The 22,913-nt window shown below is 41.8% G+C and overlaps 1 protein-coding gene across 1 annotated transcript in view; it reads left to right on the top strand.

The window, feature by feature from the left end:
• Nucleotides 1-22,913, top strand: part of LOC139420415 (MAGUK p55 subfamily member 7-like) — a 267,762-nt gene that overhangs the window by 49,530 nt on the left and 195,319 nt on the right. Inside the window, exon 2 of the mRNA XM_071170496.1 lies at nucleotides 11,843-11,937. The gene's annotated coding sequence lies outside the window, so the exon portion shown is untranslated. The remainder of the gene's footprint in view (nucleotides 1-11,842; nucleotides 11,938-22,913) is intronic.

Raw genomic sequence — 22,913 nt, 5'->3', positions numbered from 1 at the left:
GCTCTCTCTCTCTCCCTTGCTCTCTCTCTCCCTTGCTCGCTCGCGCGCTCTCTCTCTCCCTTGCGCGCTCGCTCGCTCGCGCGCTCTCTCTCTCCCTTGCTCGCTCGCGCGCTCTCTCTCTCCCTTGCTCGCTCTCGCGCTCTCTCTCTCCCTTGCTCTCTCCTCTCTTGCTCGCTCGCGCGCTCGCTCTCTCTCCCTTGCTCGCTCGCGCGCTCGCTCTCTCTCCCTTGCTCGCTCTCTCTCCCTTGCTCGCTCTCTCTCCCTTGCTCGCTCGCGCGCTCTCTCCCTTGCTCGCTCGCGCGCTCGCTCTCTCTCCCTTGCTCGCTCGCGCGCTCGCTCTCTCTCCCTTGCTCGCTCGCTCGCTCGCTCTCTCTCCCTTGCTCGCTCGCGCGCTCGCTCTCTCTCCCTTGCTCGCTCGCTCGCGCGCTCTCGCTCTCCCTTGCTCGCTCGCGCGCTCTCTCTCTCCCTTGCTCGCTCGCTCTCTCTCTCCCTTGCTCGCTCGCTCTCTCTCTCCCTTGCTCGCTCGCGCGCTCTCTCTCTCCCTTGCTCGCTCGCGCGCTCGTTCTCTCTTCCTTGCTCGCTCGCACGCTCGCTCTCTCTCCCTTGCTCGTTCGCGCGCTCACTCTCTTTGTGGTTTCTCACCTTTATATAGTGCATTTGGTAAAATTACACTATTGAATATTTTTTGAGAATCTTCTTTTTATACAGTAAAATGCTTTGTGGGCTTTTTCTTTTGGTGCATTCACTGTCTGACCAAATCCACTAGAGGCACACATTTTTTGTTGTCCCTGGTAGTTATACCATTGGGCGTTTTAAACCATGGTATTTCCTCATTTGATGAAGTGTCTGCTGCTCTGATTCCTGTCCTTTTTCTGGAAAATTATGTCTTTGGGAATACAGCATCAACTTTCAGAAAACCAAAGAAAGTTAAGTTGTTCATTTAGAATAATAATTGCTTGACAAAAATGTAATCTAATGCAATGGCAATTCTGGTTAAAGGTAACAATCATTTGCACAGTAACAATCCTTTGCACAAACATTATTATGCATATGAATTGTTAATGATACACTAATACAAATATATACAAATATATCTAAAAAAAATAATAGCTATATATTAAGCAGATTGAGGTGAGATCATTGGAAATGTAAATGTATTTATAAAGGATTTTTACATCAGCCAATGTTTTAGTGCTTGATCTTGCTTCTGTTCTGTGGGTGGCACTGTGCTCTTTTCAAAGGATGGGTCCCGGCCTCTCGGTGGGGCCATGGGATCCAGGAGGACGGGGGTGGTCTGCCGGTCATTGGGATGACAACCCTACTTGGGATTGTGAGGGGCTTTAGCGGGTGGAATAGTGGAGAACATTTGGAGGGTTACTTGGCATCAATGCAAATATCATGGTAGAGCTATATGGACACTCAGTCACTATGGTACTTTTTAACGGTACATTTACAAACATATATTATGATAAATTGATTTGAAACGTCTATCATTATGGTGAAATAAGTATAGCCAGTTATAAGTGTAATGGCTGAGCAGGTAATAAGAAAAGACGATCAGTATTTACCTGGCTAAAAGAGAAGGAATATAATATATATTGTTTACAGGAAACTCATTCAACAATTTTAGATTAAGTTGTGTGGAAAATGGACTGGGGGGTGGAATACACTTCTCCCAGGGGTGATGATATTAATTTAATGCAAATTGTCCAAACAGATCCGCAAGGTAGATGGATGATTTTAAATATGTTATTGGACCAGAAGCAGATATGGCTCAGTAACCTTTACGGACCAAATAATGATGAAAATCTATATAATAAATGTATCAACCCTGCAAGCAGTACAAAACTCTATTATAATGGTGGGAGATTATAATACTGTATTAAATGCCTCAATGGACTGTAAAGGAAATCACACTACAAACTATCACCCTCATGCTCTTAAGGAGTGAATGTCATGGATATGTTGGAACTAGAGGATATGGAGGCCTTAAAGATCCTGACCTAGTGAGATACACATGGCAGAGGCTCAACCAAGCTCTTCGTCTTGACTTTTTTTCTTATGTCATTCTCGTTGGCACGCATTTCTACGTGTGCGATGATCAGGACTAGGACAGAGGAATTTTAAACAATTTTTCCGACATAACATAGGTACAGCACATTCGCTTATTGTATGGGACGCTTTTAAATGTGCCTTTTTAGTGGCCATGTAATTCAGTACTCATCTCTAAACAAAATCAGGGCAAAGGAGTCCATACAAACAAAGGAATTAGAAGCTACCAAAAGTAATTTACAGTCACCCATGATTCACTTTGCTTCCCTCTAACCGGAGCTAATTGTATGGCTTTTTTCTATTTATAATGTAAAAATAACTTCTATACATAAAGACTCATGTGAAGGTGAAATTTCAGAGGAGGTACTTCTTGATGCAATCAAAGCCTTTAATTCTGGGAAAACCAGTTGAGGTATACAATTTTTTTTTGATATACAGTTGAAGTTGGAAGTTTACATACACCTTAGCCAAGTACATTTAAACTCAGTTTTTCACAATTCCTGACATTTAATCCTAGTAAAAATACCCTGTCTTAGGTCAGTTAGGATCACCACCTTAATTTTAAGAATGTGAAATGTCAGAATAATAGTAGAGAGAATTAATTATTTCATCTTTTATTTCTTTCATCACATTCCCAGTGGGTCAAAAGTTTACATACACTCAATTAGTATTTGGTAGCATTGCCTTTAAATTGTTTAACTTGGGTCAAAGGTTCTGTTGTTCTGGTATTGATTTGCCCTTTTCGAACCAAACTACGTTCCTCTCTAGGACACAACGCGTCTCCTTCCTGAGCGGTATGACGGCTGCATGGTCCCATGGTGTTTATACTTGCGTACTATTGTTTGTACAGATGAATGTGGTACCTTCAGTTGGAAATTGCTCCCAAGGATGAACCAGACTTGTAGAGGTCTTCAATTTGTTTTCTGAGGTCTTTTGATTTTCCCATGATGTCAAGCAAAGAGGCACTGGGTTTGAAGGGTAGGCCTTGAAATACATTACAGGCACAATTGACTCAAATGATGTCAATTAGCCTATCAGAAGCTTATTAAGCCATGACATCATTTTCTGGAATTCTGTAAGCTGTTTAAAGGCATAGTCAACTTAGGGTATGTAAACTTCTGTCCCACTGGAATTGTGATACAGTATAAGTAAAATAATCTGTCTGTAAACAACTGTTGAAAAAATGACTTGTGTCCTGCACAAAGTAGATGTCCTAACCGACTTGTCAAAACTAGTTTGTTAACAAGAAATTTGTGGAGTGGCTGAAATACGATGTAAACTTCCGACTTCAACTGTACTCAGAGGACTGTTATTAGCGTGTTTTAACCACTCCTATGTAAATGGTATATTATCATACACTCAACAAGAAGGTCTGAGTTCATTATTACTGAACCAGTGGGAAATCTAAAGATCCAGTTCATTAAAAAAAATTGGAGGCCCCTCCACTTCAGTGAAGTGATGCAAAAATTCTAGCAAAATGTAAAAGCTCGTAAAATTAAAATGTTATTGTTGGACATTATTCATTCTAATCAGACAGGTTTTTTACATGGACGACACATTGGAGATGATAATATAACTCAAGTACTGGAAACAATAGAACATTATGAACAATCTGGGAAACCAGGCCTGCTATTCATAGCTGACTTTGAAAAGGCTTTTGATAAAGTATGACTGGAGTTTGTATAAATGCCTGCAACATTTACATTTTGGAGAATCTCTTATAAATTGGGTTAAAATCATGTATAGTAACCCTAGGTGTAAAATGGTAAGTAATGGCTTCTTCTCAAAGTTATAAACTGTCAAGAGGAGTAAAATATGGTTGTCCGCTATCGGCATATCTATTTGTTATGGCCATCGAAATATTAGCTATTAAAATCAGATCCAACAATAGTATCAAGGGCCTAGAAATCCAGGACTTAAAAACAAAGGTGTTCTTTTAAATCCACAAGTTGGATCCACAGCCTCATAGAGGATCTTAGATACTTTTTCTATCCTCTGGATTACAACCAAATTATGATAAATGTACTATATAATGTATTGGATCACCAAAAAAATACAGCTTTTACATTACTGTGTAGTTTACCAATAAAATGGTCTCACTGTGAAGTGGACATACTCTGTATTTATATCCCAAGAGAAAGAAATGATCTCATTACAATAAATGTTTATAGAAAATGATAAAAAATAGATAAGATCTTGCTACTGTGGAAAGGGAGATACCTGTCTATTTGTGGAAAAATCACCCTGATTAACTCTTTAGTCATATCCCAGTTTACCTCTTAGCTTATTGCCTTGCCTACACCTAGCAACTTGCTTTTTAACAATTATATGAGCAAAAAATATTGTATTTGATTTGGAACAGAAAGCCAGACAAAATTAAGCAGGCCTATTTATATAATGAATATGAATTCGGAGGGCAGAAATGATTAAATATTAAAGCATTAAACCTCTCTCGAAAGGCATCAGTCATACAAAAGTTGTTCTTCAATCCAATCTCTAGCAAATTAGTAAGAATGTCTCACCCTATGTTCGAGAAAGGCCTTTTCCCCTTTATTCAGATTACACCTCTCAATCATCTCCCAAATATCGCCATTTTTAAAACAAGCCATATAAAGTTGGTTGCAATTTTAATTGAATCCAACTGAAAAGACAGAAGAAATAATACAACAAATATTGTGTTTAAACTCAAATATAATAATTGATAAAAAAAAATATCTTCATAACTGATCTCATAAATAAAACTGGTGGAGTTGTCACACATGCAGCAAACAAAAACATGGAAATGTCTGCTCTACCCAACATTACAACCAACTAATTGCAGCATTACCACACAAATGGAGGAGGAAAATGGAAGGGGGGGAAAGTAAGGAACTTGTCTGCAAAAATGTTTATTTTTTAATTTACAATCTGTAGAAGCAATGAGATTAGAAAGGTTCAGAACTTTAGTGAAACAGCACAGTTGAAAATATAAATCCAATATGGATGGTGTCCAGAGATAGATGGGAGGGGTTGATAGAGCTGAAGGTTGGGACTAATAACAACAATATAACAACTAATGTAAACCATACTGTTTCCATAAAACGTACACAACTGTTCAAAAGTTTGGGGTCACTTAGAAATGTCCTTGTTTTTGAAAGAAAAGCACTTTTTTTGTTCATTAAAATAACATCATTGATCAGAAATACAGTGTAGACATGGTTAATGTTGTAAATGACTATTGTAGATGGAAACGGCAGATTATTAATGGAATATCTACATAGGTGTACAGAGGCCCCTGATCAGCAACCATCACTCCTGTGTTCCAATGGCACGTTGTGTTAGCCAAGTTTATCCAAGTATATACAAAAAATATATGTGTGATTGGATGCAGACAATTACATTAATGGACGCTACAATCTATCTGCACTTTTAAAGCTGATCTACCCCCTAAGAAAAAAAATATTCTTTTTTTTTGGTTCCTTTAGTGTAGACCTAGCTCTGTTGGTGACAGCAGGACAAGGTAATCTGCGTAGAGCAGGAGTTTGACCTCATCTTTTAGGGTGAGTCCAGGGGCTGCAGATCAGTCCAACAACACTGCTGGTTCGTTGACATAGATGTTAAACAGGGTTGGACTTAAACTACACCCATGTCTCACCCCTTGCCCTTCTGCAAAAAAACGTGGGTATTTTATTGTTTAGTTTAAACTACATGTGTAAATATATTTTATGTCGTATACTTTACCCCCAATACCGCTTTGGAGGGTTTTGTAATACAATCAATCCATCGTATAATCCATCCCTGTCACTCTCTCCTCTCCTCTCCTCTCCTCTTCTCTCTCTAAAATTAAGTTTGCTTTATTGGCATGAAATACAATTTGTAGATATTGCCAAAGCAGTATAATGGTACATCATTTCAGTGAATACAGTACAATTACAATGAGGTTAATGAAATAATAATAGGACATGTGATCATGCACACAGTACAACACTGCTGCTGTGGTATTGTGTAATCTTTGGTCAATTTTAAAATATAATGAACAAAAATATAAACTCAACATGCATGTATTTCAAGGTTTTACTGAGTGACTGTTCATATGAGGAAATCGGTTAACTTAATTAATTCATTAGGCCCTCTTCTATGAATTTCACATGAATAGGCAGGGGTGCAGCCATGGGTGGACCTTGTAGGGCATAGGCCCACCCACTGACCCACTGGGGAGCCAGGCCCAGCTAATCAGAATGATTTTTTTCCCACAGACAGAACTACTCCTCAGCAAATTTGTGCACAACATTTGAGAAAAATAAGCTTTTTGTGCGTATGGAGAACTTGAGGGATTTTTATTTATTTCTGCTGATGAAACCTACACTTTAGATGTTGTTTATTTTTTGTTCAGTGTAAAAATAAGATTATAAAATGTAGCAGTATGCTCTGAAAGCTGTCCTTCAAACAGCCTTTTCAATTATGCATATATTAATGGTCTAACCCTCCCTCCTCCCTCCCACAGAGACTGATTTTACTGACTGCAGCTCCCTTGACTTGACCTAGCAAACACTGGCTGACTAGTTGATTGACTTGTCTGACTGAGGACATTGTTCTGCACCGATTCCGCTTGTGTTTCTCTGTTGCTCATGAAGAAAAACAAGATTTCAGTCTTGGGGGACAGTTACTGATGTTTGTCTCCCATAAGATACCATAGGTGCAAGCCAGTATCACTTCCTCAAATAAGTCAGAATGAATAAAACATTTTACATCTAGCTAAGGTACAGTGTTTTTCAAGTAAAAAAATGTGCAACGTGTTGTTTTATGTAAACAAAGTCAGATTCGCTGCGGTAAGATTGGATGGAGCACAATCACTGCAGCTGTGAGTCCTGTGTTAGTGAGCATTGTCAAAATCAAAACCCAACCCTCTATTAGCCCAAGTCATGACGAACTCAATTACAAAACTCAGTTTTGGACAAGATTGACTTTATTACCAAAATTGTAGTAAAATTTGACACTACAATAAATGTTTCTGACTAATATTGATGCCACATAGAAAATGTCCTATCAGAGAAGTTGTTTATTGCCATCAGTTGTGCTTTAAAGTTAACCCATCCTTCTCTACTCAGTTTGGGGCATTGTTTAGGTAAGCCACAACTACTGGTAGCTTAAGGTAAATTCACACTACGGAGACGGAAGGTACTGAGAGTTGCGCTGTGTTGCAATTTGGCTGACCCCTATTTAGTCGATTTAAGATTTTTTGTTGTTGAGAAGTAGCAAATATATATTTTTTAAATACGGATTAAAAAATTGAGGAGACTCCTATGGTAGGTACACCTACAGCTCATCCCTTGGCACTAGTACTGTAGATTACTTTATCACTGACCTCAACCCAGAGTCTCTCGGAGCGTCCACAGTCAGCCCACTGACAGCCCTATCAGATCACAGCAAAATCAGTCTACTTGAACAGAGCAATACTCAATCGTGAGGCATCAAAGCCAAAGGAACTGAGTAATATAAAAAAATGCTATAGATGGAAGGAAAGTAAGTTTAGAAACCTACCAAAAGACAATTGGGCAACCACATATTCAATCCCTTTTAGACAATTTCCAGGACAAAACGTTCCACTGTAATAGTGAAGGTGTAAACTTGGCAGTAGAAAACCTAAACACTATATTTGGCCTCCCTGTTAAATCTGAACATTTCAAGCCGACAAAGAAAGTTAAGAAAATGAACAACAGTGACAAACTGTTTTATGAGGAATGCAAAAACCTAAGAAATAAATTGAGAACCTTATCCAACCAAAAACCTAGACCCAGAAAAACTGAGCCTTCGCATTCACTAAAATCACTCAAACAATACAGAAATACTCTACAGAAAAAGAAGGAACAGCATGTCAGATATCTGCTTAATGTAATTGAAGAATCCATAGAATCTAACCACTTCTGGGAAAATTGGAAAACACTAAACAAACAACAACATGAAGAGTTATCTATCCAAATCGGATAGATGGATAAACCACTTCTCCAATCCTTTTGGCTCTATAACAAAGAACAAACAGCAAAAATATCTACATGGTCAATTACCAATCATAGAATCAGCTGTTAAAGGCTACCAGAACCCACTGGATTCTCCAATTACATTGAACTTCATGACAACTTACAAACCCTCCAACCCTGTGGTGTTGATGGTATACGACATTAAATTATCAAATATACAGACCACAAATTCCAATTGGCCATATTAACCTCTTTAATCATCCTCAGCTTTGGGATCTTCCCCAATTTTTGGAACCAAGGACTAATCACCCCAATCCACAAAAGTAGGGACAAATTTGACCCCAACAATTATATGTTTCAATAGCATCCTTGGGAAAATCCTCTGCATTATCATTAACAGCAGACTCTTACATTTCCTCAGTGAAAACAAGGTACTGAGCAAATGACAAATTGGCTTTTTACCAAATTACCATGCGACAGTCCACATATTCACCCTGCACACCCTAATTGACAAACAAACAAACCAAAGCAAAGTCATTGTTGATTTCAAAAAAGCTTTTACCTTAATTTGGTATGAGTGTCTGCTATTCAAATTGGAAAGTGGTGTTGGGGGGAAAACCTAAGACATTATTAAAATGTACACAAACAACAAATGTACGGTTAAAATGGGCAAAAAACACGCACATTTCTTCCCACAGAGATAGGGATGCAGCTTGAGCCCCACCCTCTTCAACATATGTATCAATGAATTCGCGGGGACACTAGAACAGTCTGCAGCACCCGGCCTCACCCCACTAGAATCTGAAGTCATGTCTACTGTTTGCTGATGATCTGGTGCTTCTGTCCCCAACAAAGTAGTGCCTACAGCAGCACCTAGATCTTCTGCACAGATTCTGTCAGAGACAAGGCAAGAAGGCCCTTCTACGGCATCAAAAGGAACATAACGTGGCAAATAATACTTGAATCAGTTATATAATCCATTGTCCTTTATGGTTGTGAGGTCTGGGGTCTGCTCACCAAACAAGAATTCACACAATGGGACAAACACCAAATTCTGCAAAAACATCCTCAGTGCACCAAATAAAACGCCAAATAATGCATACAGAGCAGAATTAGGCAGATTCCTGCTAATGATTTTAAATCCAGAAAATTCTGCAACCACCTAAAAGGAAGCGATTCCCAAACCTTCCATAACAAAGCCATCACCTACGGAGAAATTAACCTGGAGAAGAGCCCCCTAAGCAAGCTGGTCCTGGGGCTCTGATAACAAACACAAACAGAGCACTAGGACAGCAACACAATTAGACCCAAACATATAATGAGAAAATACAAATCTAATTACTTGACACATTGGAATGAATTGTCCAAAAAACTGAGCCAGCTGGAATGCTATTTGATCCTAAACAGAGAGTACACAGTAGCAGAATACCTGACCACTGTCACTGACCCAAAATTAAGGAAAGCTTTGACTATGTACAGACTCAGTGAGCATAGCCTTGCTATTGAGAGAAGCCGTCGTAGGCAAACCTGGCTCTCAAGAGAAGACAGGCTATGTGCACACTGCCCACAACACAAAATGAGGTGGAAATTGAGCTGCACTTCCTAACTTCCTACCAAATGTATGACCATACATTTGCCAGATTACACAGATACACAAAGAATTTGAAAACAAATCAAATTTTGATAAACTCCCATATCTAGCGTGTGAAATACCACAGTGTGCCATCACAGCAGCAGGATTTGTGTCCTGTTGCCACAAAAAAAGGGCAACACTATTGTAAATAGAACCCATATTTATGTTTATTTTTTTCACTATTTGCACATCGTTACAACACACACATCCATAATATGACATTGAAATGTGTCTATTCCTTTGGAACTTTGAGTAATGTTTACTGTACATTTTTTGTTTATCTACAGTACCAGTCAAAGGTTTGGACACACCTACTCATTCCAGGGATTTTCTTTATTTGTACTATTTTCTACATTAATAGTGAAGACATCAAAACTATGAAATAACACATATGGAATCATGTAGTAAACAAAAAAGTGTTGAACAAATCAAAATATATTTTATATTTGAGATTCTTCAAATACCCACCCTTTGCCTTGACAGCTTTGCCCATTCTTGGCATTCTCTCTTCACTATTTTTCTACAATGTAGAAAATAGTAAAAATAAAGAAATAGCCTTGAATGAGTAGGTGTGTCCAAACTTTTTTTTATTTTTTATTATTTTTTAAATACTGGTCCCCTGCGGGAAACAAACTCACAACCCTGGCATTTCAAGTGCCATGCTCTACCAACTGAGCCACACACACTGAGAGAGAGAGAGCAAGAGAGAACATGTGTGTCTCTTTCCCTGGGGGCCTGTCCTACTGACTGTCTGACCTCTTCAGGTGAGGGCAGAGGAGATGGCCACCAGTGATCCCATCCCCTGTCAAGGTTCTATTGTCATTCAAAGCAGACATTGTGAAATGAGGCAGGTTGCCGGGCAAGAAAAGGACTGAGTGAGAGAAGCAAGGTGCTGAGGAGGGGGCCCATCTTTGCTTAGCTTCTTTCCACCTAGCTGGGTGGTAACTGCCATCGAACGAATGACCAGAGATATTCATTCACTCACTCCGTAGTCTCTGAAACTTTTAGGCCACTCAACCCTCTCTCTCCCCTCACCCCTCTATCCTCCCGCTCTGCTTCCTCTTCCCCCTCTCCCCTCCTTCCTCTCTTCTCGCTCGTTCTCCTTGTTCAGTCCATTCCCATGCATACAGTGTAGCTCTTTGTGGAGCTTTCACCCTTAATAGTACTGCTGGGTGAGTTGAGGTTACATTCCCCGCACTGCCGCATTCCACTGTTACCCCCCCCCCCCGCCATACACTTATGCGTCGGGGGTTGCCTCTCCATGGCACTGACACAATATTCAATTGAATTAATGCACAGCTGCATGGCACGGAATGAGAGACTTATCCTGGGAAACCAGGTCCTGGATGGACAACGTGGGGGTGAAAAAACACTTCAATTTATTACAAAGCTCATTAAGGAGAAAGGTTCAATCTCACTGCTAGCTAGTCCCAGACAAACGGGTCACATATCCAGGGTGGCTAAATAAAACCAAACCAGACAGGAGAGGAGATCTCTGCTGCTTCTCTCTTCATAGACACCAATAGGAAGCTGAGTGATTTGGAGTCATAGCTTGATATTTAGCTGCCTAGCTTCTCTCATTCTGGGAAAGGCAGCACAGGTATGAGTTGTAGGGAATGTTTTTCATTTTCACTCTGGTCTAGTATACGCTGGGCTACAGCCAATGAGATATATATATATACAGTTGAAGTCGGAAGTTTACATACAACTCAGCCAAATACATTTAAACTCAGTTTTTCACAATTCCTGACATTTAATCCGGGTAAAAATACCCTGTCTTAGGTCAGTTAGGATCATCACTTTATTTGAAGAATGTGAAATGTCAGAATAATAGTAGAGTGATTTATTTCAGCTTTTGTTTCTTTCATCACATTCCCAGTGGGTCAGAAGTTTACATACACTCAATTAGTATTTGGTAGCATTGCCTTTTAAATTGACTTCAACTGTGTGTGTGTGTGTGTGTATATATATTTATATATACACACAGTATACACCATTGGCTACAGCGCTGTATTGCTTCTATGTGCAGTCATCCCCATCTAGTGGTGATCGGTGGAAAATGCAATTGAGGATATTTTTTGAATGAGCTTTGTATGAATGGTACTTCCTCAAAGGTTTTTAGCAACTCCCCTTTCTCATTTGTATCCTGTGTGTAAATTCTATGGGTGACACTCCTTTCCCTTCTCTCTCACTCTGACAGACAGGCTCTAAGGCGGTACATTGAAGTGAAGGGGTGGAGCGTCATGAGCCTTCTGGCACACTAACTGAAGGAACCAGAGTAGCAGGTCTGATCAGGTGGGTTGCTGCTATGCTCTGTGGGTGTGAATGTGTGTCTGCTGCCCTTGTGTGTGTGTGTACAGGAGAGTGTGTTCTGGAAAACCCTTTATTGTGTCTGTTTATTTGTAGCTTAGTGTGTTTCTCCCTTCCTGTGACTTGCTTTCTTTTGTATATAAACTCAGCATAAAAATAAAAGTCCCTTTTTCAAGACCCTGTCTTTCAAAGATAATTAGTAAAAATCCAAATATCTTCACAGATCTTCATTGTAAAGGGCGTAAACACTGTTTCCCATGCTTGTTCAATGAACCATAAACAATTAATGAACACATGCACCTGTGGAACGGTCGTTACGACACTAACAGCTTATAGACGGTAGGCAATTAAGGTCACAATTATGAAAACTAAGGACACCAAAGAGGCCTTTCTGCTGACACTGAAAAACACCAAAATAAAGATCCGCATGGTCCTTGCTCCTCTGCTTGAACATGCCTTAGGCATGCTGCAAGGAGGCATGAGGCCTGCAGATGTGGACAGCGCAATAAATTGCAATGTCCGTACTGTGAGACGCCTAAGACAGCGATACAGGGAGACAGGACGGACATCTGATTGTCCTCGCAGTGGCAGACCACGTGTAACAACACCTGCACAGGATCGGTACATCCGAACATCACACCTGCGGGACAGGTACAGGATGGCAACAACAACTGCCCGAGTTACACCAGGAATGCACAATCCCTCCATCAGTGCTCAGACTGTCTGCAATAGGCTGAGAGAGGCTGGACTGAGGGCTTGTAGGCCTGTTGTAAGGCAGGTCCTCACCAGACATCACTGGCAACAACTTCGCCTATGGGCACAAATCCACCGTCGCTGGACCAGACAGGATTGGCAAAAAGTGCTCTTCATTGACGAGTTGCGGTTTTGTCTCACCATGGGTGATGGTCGGATTTGCGTTTATCATCAAAGGAATGAGCGTTACACTGAGGCCTGTACTCTGGAGCGGGATCAATTTGGAGGTGGAGGGTTCCTCATGGTCTGGGGCAGTGTGTCACAGCATCATCGGACTGAGCTTGTTGTCATTGCAGGCAATCTCAACGCTGTGCGTTACAGGGAAGACATCATCCTCTCTCATGTGGTACCCTTCCTGCAGGCTCATCCTGACATGACCCTCCAGCATGACAATGCCACCAGCCTAACTGCTCGTTCTGTGAGTGATTTCCTGCAAGACAGGAATGTCAGTGTTCTGCTATGGCCAGCGAAGAGCCCGGATCTCAATCCCATTGAGCACATCTGGGACCTGTTGGATCGGAGGGTTAGGGAAATGTCCGGGAACTTGCAGGTGCCTTGGTGGAAGAGTGGGGTAACATCTCACAGCAAGAACTGGCAAATCTGCTGCAGTCCATGCAGAGGAGATGCACTGCAGTACTTAATGCAGCTGGTGGTCACACCAGATACCGACTGTTACTTTTGATTTTGACCCTCCCTTTGTTCAGGGACACATTCCATTACTGTTAGTCACATTTTTGTGGAACTTGTTCAGTTTATGTCTCAGTTGTGGAATCTTGTTATGTTCATACAAATATTTACACTTGTTAAGTTTGCTGAAAATAGACGCAGTTGACAGTGAGAGGATGTTTCTTTTAGTAAGCCTAACTGACTAAGGCTCAATCACAACAATGTGGAGTCGTACTGAAGCAGGACTTTCATTCCATAGCAGTTTGACATGTAACAGTTACATTTCATTCACTCACTCATTTTCTGTCATTTCTTGGGATTAATGATTAACCAGTAGAAGCAATAAAAATGCCAAACTACTGTTCAGAAATTGTTTATACCCAAAGTTCCATACACAGATTGGCTACATAGCCAAGCATCCATAGATATACATGTATTTTTATCCTCCCCAATAAGCAAGAAAATAGTTAGCTAGCTACCTTTATTCAGCTGCATTACATGCCAAATATCTTCAATCTCTTGCGTTAACATATTCCTCTTAACTACATTTTCTGCATGATTCCTGATGAAGTAATAATTACTTACGTTTGCTTCCATCCTAGTTTATTGTTTTCTTAAAGTAATTCGACAGGGTTGGGTCTCAGAGCTCCATGGGAGTTTTCAGAAACACTAGATATGAAGTCTGCATTTTGGAGGGCCAACTAGAAGTTGAATTGGGACACACTATGACTCGATGGGGCTCGTGGGATTGCACAAACCAGGGGGTATTGGGATTGAGCCTAAGTGTTTGCTGACTAACTGTTTTGGGCTCCCGAATGGTGCAGTGGTCTAAGGCACTGCATCTCAGTGCTAGAGGCAACACTACAGACACTCTGGTTCGAATCCAGGTTGTATCTCAATCGGCCGTTATTGGGCGTCCCATATGGCGGTGCACAATTGGCCCAGCGTTGTCCAGGTTTGGCTGGTGTAGGCTGTTGTTGGAAATATTCTTATTAAATACTTTTTTCTTTACATAGTTGAATGTGCTGACAACAAAATCACACAAAAATGATCAATGGAAATCAAATTTATCAACCCATGGAGGTCTGGATTTGGAATCGCACTCAAAATTAAAGTGGAAAACCACACTACAGGCTGATCCAACTTTGATGTAATGTCCTTAAAACAAGTCAAAATGAGGCTCAGTAGTGTGTGTGGCCTCCACGTGCCTGTATGACCTCCCTACAACGCCTGGGCATGCTCCTGATGAGGTGGCAGATGGTCTCCTGAGGGATCTCCTCCCAGACCTGGACTAAAGCATCCGCCAACTCCTGGACAGTCTGTGGTGCAACGTGGCATTGGTGGATGGAGCGAGACATGATGTCCCAGATGTGCTCAATTGGATTCAGGTCTGGGGAACGGACGGGCCAGTCCATAGCATCAATGCCTTCCTCTTGCAGGAACTGCTGACACACTCCAGCCACATGAGGTCTAGCATTGTCTTGCATTAGGAGGAACCCAGGGCCAACCGCACCAGCATATGGTCTCACGAGGGGTCTGAGGATCTCATCTCGGTACCTAATGGCAGTCAGGCTACCTCTGGCGAGCACATGGAGGGCTGTGCGGCCCCCCAAAGAAATGCCACCCCACACCATGACTGACCCACCGCCAAACCGGTCATGCTGGAGGATGTTGCAGGCAGCAGAACGTTCTCCACGGCGTCTCCAGACTGTCACGTCTGTCACATGTGCTCAGTGTGAACCTGCTTTCATCTGTGAAGACCACAGGGAGCCAGTGGCGAATTTGCCAATCTTGGTGTTCTCTAGCAAATGCCAAACGTCCTACACGGTGTTGGGCTGTAAGCACAACCCCCACCTGTGGACGTCGGGCCCTCATACCACCCTCATGGAGTCTGTTTCTGACCGTTTGAGCAGACACATGCACATTTGTGGCCTGCTGGAAGTCATTTTGCAGGGCTCTGGCAGTGCTCCTCCTTGCACAAAGGCGGAGGTAGCGGTCCTGCTGCTGGGTTGTTGCCCTCCTACGGCCTCCTCCACGTCTCCTGATGTACTGGCCTGTCTCCTGGTAGCGCTTCCATGCTCTGGACACTACGCTGACAGACACAGCAACCTTCTTGCCACAGCTCGCATTGATGTGCCATCCTGGATGAGCTGCACTACCTGAGCCACTCGTGTGGGTTGTAGACTCCGTCTCATGCTACCACTAGAGTGAAAGCACTGCCAGCATTCAAAAGGGACCAAAACATCAGCCAGGAAGCATAGGAACTGAGAAGTGGTCTGTGGTCACCACCTGCAGAACCACTCCTTTATTGGGGGTGTCTTGCTAATTGCCTATAATTTCCACCTGTTGTCTATTCCATTTGCACAACAGCATGTGACATTTATTGTCAATCAGTGTTGCTTCCTAAGTGGACAGTTTGATTTCACAGAAGTGTGATTGACTTGGAGTTACATTGTGTTGTTTAAGTGTTCCCTTTATTTTTTTGAGCAGTGCATATATTTGAAATGATATCTGTATGATATGGGCCTACTGAGTGCTAGTGATTCTAGCAGCCCTGTTAGGCTGGATCTCAAATGGCACCCTATTCCCTATAGTGCATTACTATTGACCAGAGCCCAGTTCAAAAGTAGTGCACTATATCGAGACAGAGGCAGGGACTGACTCACCACACAGATGGCCCAGCTGGTGTCTTCTGGGAAAGTTGAATAGTTCTCTCTCCTCCCTCTCTGTCCTCTCTCTCTTTGTTCAACTCTATTGCTCTCTCTCCATCATGCTTTCGCTCTCCTGCTTTCTCTCTCTCTCAACTCTACTCTGTAAAAGACAGACTGTCTGAAGGGCTTATAGAAAATGTAACATGTCAAATGAATTTGGTTTCCTTGACTTTTTATTAAAACAAGGCAGGGAAACATTTAATGGAGTCTTTAATGTGTTAAAAGGGCTTGGTGTGTTAATGTGTTGCTTGGAGGGAAGACCCTGCTGTGCACACACAATTACCTCAAATGATCCTGGTGCAGACATTGTGGAAAGACCGGTTCAAAACTGCACACAAAAACAAAATAGAGTTATATGGTCCATAGATCTCTAGACACCGCAAAGTGCAAGGCCCTATAATTTTACAAGTATCAAAGAGGCCATACATAAATACTGTATATACACTGCCTTCGGAAAGTATTCAGACCCTTTGATCTTTTCCACACCCTTATTCTAAAATCTATTGTTTTTTTAGTCATCAATCTACACACAATACCCCATAATGACAAACCAAAAACAGGTTTTTAGAAATGGAAATATCACATTTACATAAGTATTCAGACCCTTTTGCTCAGTACTTTGTTGAAGCACCTTTGGCAGCGATTACAGCATTGAGTCTTCTTGGGTATGACGCTACAATCTTGGCACACCTGTATTTGGGGAGTTTCTCCCATTTTTCTCTGCAGCTCCTCTCAAGCTCTGTCAGGTTGGATGGGGTGCGTTGCTGCACAGCTATTTTCATGTCTCTCCAGAGATCGGGTTCAAGTCTGGGCTCTGGCTGGTCCACTCAAGGACATTGAGACTTGTCCCGAAGCCACTCCTGCTTTGTCTTAGCTGTGTGCTTAGAGTCGTTGTCCTGTTGGAAGTTGAACCTGCAGTCTGAGGTCCTAAGTGCTCTGGAGCAGGTTTTCATCAAGGATCTCTCTGTACTTTGCTCCGTTCATCTTTCCCTCATCCTGACTAGTCTCTAAGTCCCTGTCGCTGAAAACATCCCCACAGTACTTGCCTAGTTAAGTAAAGGTTAAATAATTCTGTAGGGATGGTGCCAGGTCTCCTCCAGACGCAATGCTTGGCATTCAGGCCAAATAATTCAATCTTGGTTTCATCAGACCAGAGAATCTTGTTTCTCATGGTCTGAGAGTCTTTAGGTGCCTTTTGGCAAACTCCAAGCGGGCTGTCATGTGCCTTTTACTGAGGAGTGGCTTCCGTCTGGCCACTCTACCATAAAGGCCTGATTGATGGAGTGCTGCAGAGATGGTTGATGTTCTCCAATCTCCACAGATTAATTCTAGAGCTCTGTCAGTTAAAAAATATATATATATTTATTTTACCTTTAACTAGGCAAGTCAGTTAAGAACAAATTCTTATTTTCAATGACGGCTTAGGAACAGTGGGTTAACTGCCTTGTTCAGGGGCAGATTGACAGATTTCTACCTTGTCAGCTCAGGGATTCAATCCACCAACCTTTTGGTTAGTGGCCCAACACCACTAGGCTACCTGCCTCCCCAAGAGTTACCATCGTGTTCTTGGTCACCTCGCTGACCAAGGCCCTTCTCCCCCGATTGCTCAGTTTGGCCGGGCGGCCAGCTCGGAGTCTTGGTGGTGGTTCTAAATTTCTTCCTTTTAACATTATGCAGGCCACTGTGTTCTTGGGGACCTTCAATGCTGCAGACATGTTTTGGTACCCTTCCCCAGATCTGTGCCTCGACACAATCCTGTCTCGTAGCTCTACGGACAAATCCTTCGACCTCATGGTTTGGTTTTTGCTCTGACATGCACTGTCAACTGTGGGACCTTATATATAGACAGGTGTGTGCCTTTCCAAATAATGTCTAATCAATTGAATTTACCACAGGTGGACTCCAATCAAGTTGTAGAAACATCTCAAGTATGATCAATGGAAACAGGATGCACCTGAGCTCAATTTCGAGTCTCATAGCAAAGGGTCTGAATACTTATGTAAATTAGGTATTTCAGTTTTTAATTTGTAATACATTTGTAAAATGTATAAACCTATCATGCTAGCATAGAGGCTTGTCAGCATCAGAGAGGACCTATCATGGTAGCATAGAGGCCTTGTCAATATCAGAGAGGCCCTATCATGGTAGCATAGAGGCCTTGTCAGTATCAGAGAGGCCCTATCATGCTAGCATAGAGGCGTGTCAGTACCAGAGAGGCCCTATCATGGTAGCATAGAGGGCTTGTCAGTATCAGAGAGGCCCTATCATGCTAGCATAAAGGCTTGTCAGTATCAGAGAGGCCCTATCATGCTAGCGTAGAGGCTTGTCAGTATCAGAGAGGCTCGATCATGGTAGCATAGAGGCTTGTCAGTATCAGAGAGGCCCTATCATGCTAGCATAGAGGCCATGTCAGTATCAGAGAGGCCCTATCATGGTAGCATAGAGCCCTTGTCAGTATCGAATAGGCCCTAAAGTTAAGAGGCCCTTTTTCAGGTAGCATAGAGGCCTTTACAGATCTATCTCTCAATTAAATTTCAATTAAATTGAAGGGCTGTATTGGCATGAGAAACATATGTTTACATTACTAAAGCAAGTGAAATAAGCAATCAAAAAAGGATCAGTAAACATAACATTATACTCATAAAAGTTCCAAATAGCATTCTAGTTTGCTCAGTTTTTTTGTTAGTTTTTTCCAATGTGTCAAGTAATTATCTTTTTGTTTTCTCATGATTTGGTTGGGTCTAATTGTGTTGCTGTCCTGGGGCTCTGTGGGGTCTCTTTGTGAAAAGAGCCCCAGGACCAGCTTGCTTAGGGAGCTCTTTTCCAGGTTAATTTCTCTGTAGGTGATGGCTTAATTATAGAAGATTTGGGAATCGCTTCCTTTTAGGTGGTTGTAGAATTTAACTGCTCTTTTCTGGCTTTTGATAATTAGCGGGTATCAGTCTAATTCTGCTCTGCATGCATTATTTGGTGTTCTACGTTGTTCACGGAGGATAGTTTTGCAGAATTCCGCATGTGGTATTTGTCTCATTGTGTGAATTCTTGGTTGGTGAGCAGACCCCACAACCATAAAGGACAATGGGTTCTATAACTGATTCAAGTATTTTTAGCCAGATCCTAATTGGTATGTCGAATTTTATGTTCCTTTTGATGGCATAGAAGGCCCTTCTTGCCTTGTCTCTCAGATCATTCACAGCTTTGTGGAAGTTATTTGTGGCGCTGATCGTTATCGTTTTTTTGTGTGCTCTAGGGCAACGGTGTCTAAATGGAATATGTATTCGTGGTCCTGGCGACAGGACTTTTTTTGGAACACATTATTTCTGTCTTACTGAGATTCACTGTTAATTCCCCCATCTGACAGAATCTGTGCAGAAGATCTAGGTGCTGCTGTAGGCCCTCCTTGGTTGGGGACAGAAACACCAGAACATCAGCAAACAGTAGACATTTGACTTCAGATTGATATATATGTTGGAGGTGGGTGTGGCTTATGCTGTGGAGTGTGTGTGTGTGTGTGTTTGTACATGGATTTTATAATGTCGTATGTTTTTCCCCCAACACCATTTTCCCTCAGTTTGTTTTGTAGACCCTCATGCCAAATTGAGTGTAACACCGTACCCAAACCGGCCACTCGCAAATTGATTTTGTCCCCCCACACCAAACGCGATCACGACACGCAGGTTGAAAAATCAAAACAAAATCTGAACCAATTGTATTAATTTGGGGACAGGTCGAAAAGCATTAAACATTGATGGCAATTTAGCTGGCTAGGACACTTTCCTAGTTACCAAGACGCCCAAACTCAGTTCATGTTTCAATCACCCACGTAGGTATAACCAATGAGGAGATGGCATGTGGGTATCTGCTTCTATAAACCAATGAGGAGATGGGAGAGGCAGGACTTGCACCGCAGTCAGCGTTACAAATAGAACTGACTTTTATTTTAGCGCTTGGCAACACAGATGCTCGTTGGCGAGCACAAGCGATGCGAGTGGTGTGGTCAGCATGTAAAGCTTTTTTTAAATCAACAAAGCATGAGAAGACTTTGCCTTTGTTTTTGGTTTGTTTGTTTGTCAGTTAGGGTGTGCAGGGTGAATACGTGGTCTGTCGTACGGTAATTTGGTAAAAAGCCAATTTGACGTTTGCTCAGTACCTTGTTTTCGCTGAGGAAATGTACGAGTCTGCTGTTAATGATAATGCAGAGGATTTTCCTATATATATATATATATATATATATATATATATATATATATATATATATAATATATATATATATATATATATATATATATATATATATATATATATATATATATATATATACAGTGCCTTGCGAAAGTATTCGGCCCCCTTGAACTTTGCGACCTTTTGCCACATTTCAGGCTTCAAACATAAAGATATAAAACTGTATTTTTTTGTGAAGAATCAACAACAAGTGGGACACAATCATGAAGTGGAACGACATTTATTGGATATTTCAAACTTTTTTAACAAATCAAAAAATGAAAAATTGGGCGTGCAAAATTATTCAGCCCCTTTACTTTCAGTGCAGCAAACTCTCTCCAGAAGTTCAGTGAGGATCTCTGAATGATCCAATGTTGACCTAAATGACTAATGATGATAAATACAATCCACCTGTGTGTAATCAAGTCTCCGTATAAATGCACCTGCACTGTGATAGTCTCAGAGGTCCGTTAAAAGCGCAGAGAGCATCATGAAGAACAAGGAACACACCAGGCAGGTCCGAGATACTGTTGTGAAGAAGTTTAAAGCCGGATTTGGATACAAAAATATTTCCCAAGCTTTAAACATCCCAAGGAGCACTGTGCAAGCGATAATATTGAAATGGAAGGAGTATCAGACCACTGCAAATCTACCAAGACCTGGCCGTCCCTCTAAACTTTCAGCTCATACAAGGAGAAGACTGATCAGAGATGCAGCCAAGAGGCCCATGATCACTCTGGATGAACTGCAGAGATCTACAGCTGAGGTGGGAGACTCTGTCCATAGGACAACAATCAGTCGTATATTGCACAAATCTGGCCTTTATGGAAGAGTGGCAAGAAAGCCATTTCTTAAAGATATCCATAAAAAGTGTCGTTTAAAGTTTGCCACAAGCCACCTGGGAGACACACCAAACATGTGGAAGAAGGTGCTCTGGTCAGATGAAACCAAAATCGAACTTTTTGGCAACAATGCAAAACGTTATGTTTGGCGTAAAAGCAACACAGCTGAACACACCATCCCCACTGTCAAACATGTTGGTGGCAGCATCATGGTTTGGGCCTGCTTTTCTTCAGCAGGGACAGGGAAGATGGTTAAAATTGATGGGAAGATGGATGGAGCCAAATACAGGACCATTCTGGAAGAAAAAATACAGTTTTATATCTTTATGTTTCAAGCCTGAAATGTGGCAAAAGGTCGCAAAGTTCAAGGGGGCCGAATACTTTTGCAAGGCACTGTATATATATGCATGTATGCAAACATAACATAACATAACATCTCTCTGTGTATATACACAGACACAGCAAGTGGCCCTGGTCTGACTCTGTACTGATCCTGAGCTGTTCAAACCTTCATCTTGACCTCTTCTCAACCTGAAATCTGTTAGAAGGTGCTCTTGAGAAGGCCTGTTAGGTCAGAGGCTCAGACCAAGGCTCCTGTGGTGCAGATATACAGTACAGTAACAGCCTGTTTAAGTGATATTGAGATCCTCTGTGAGGTATTTGATGGAGATATTCTGTAGTATTCAGACAGTTAAAAGGTGGTGAAAAGTTTTGATTGATACTGCTATTTGTACTTCAGCTCTCCTTGCATGCTAGTATATACCATAGGCTTCCAGTCATTGTGCTAGCGCTAGTTAGCATTGGCTTGTGAAATGACCTAAAACTTACTTCATATTTGACACAGAGACATGAACATTCATCTGATTCTGGGGAAGTAGATAAAGGGCATCATTGCCAAAATCCTGAAGTATCCCTTTAATTTACATCCAAAAAGCAGGGATGTGCTCTTTCCATCAGACATGATAGAGTAGTACCTTCTTCGGTCATCCATTTCTTTGCTCACACACCTTGCTGCTTGCATCCCCCTCCATCCCTCTCCCATTCTCAGGCCAGGAACACTACACAGCCAGCCCTGGGTTGAAGCTGTCTTCATTAAAGAACCCCAATCCTGCATAACCTTAACAACTGTTACCAACTAATACCGGCCTGCAGCCTCCTGGCTGGCCGCATGGCACGTCCCTCAAACACAGCTAAATCCTCTACCCTGCCCTTCCAGCTACTTCTAATAGGATGGACGTGTTTAACTATACCTGATCAGAAGGAGCTCGGGTTAGTTTAAGGGTGAGGATCTAGGGTTAGTTTTAGGGTGAGGATCTAGGGTTAGTTTTAGGGTGAGGATCTAGGGTTAGTTTTAGGGTGAGGATCTAGGGTTAGTTTTAGGGTGAGGATCTAGGGTTAGGATCTAGGGTTAGTTTTTGGGTGAGGATCTAGGGTTAGTTTTTGGGTGAGGATCTAGGGTTAGGATTTAGGGTTAGTTTTACGGTTAGGATCTAGGGTTAGTTTTAGGGTGAGGATCTAGGGTTAGTTTTAGGGTGAGGATCTAGGGTTAGGATCTAGGGTTAGGATCTAGGGTTAGGATCTAGGGTTAGTTTTTGGGTGAGGATCTAGGGTTAGTGTTTGGGTTAGTTTTACGGTTAGGATCTAGGGTTAGTTTTAGGGTGAGGATCAAGGGTTAGTTTTTGGGTGAGGATCTAGGGTTAGGATCTAGGGTTAGTTTTTGGGTGAGGATCTAGGGTTAGTTTTTGGGTGAGGATCTAGGGTTAGGATT

This window comes from Oncorhynchus clarkii, chromosome 11, assembly GCF_045791955.1.
Source record: "Oncorhynchus clarkii lewisi isolate Uvic-CL-2024 chromosome 11, UVic_Ocla_1.0, whole genome shotgun sequence".
Taxonomy (NCBI): Eukaryota; Metazoa; Chordata; class Actinopteri; order Salmoniformes; family Salmonidae; genus Oncorhynchus; species Oncorhynchus clarkii.
This window is presented reverse-complemented; position numbering and strand designations above follow the sequence as displayed.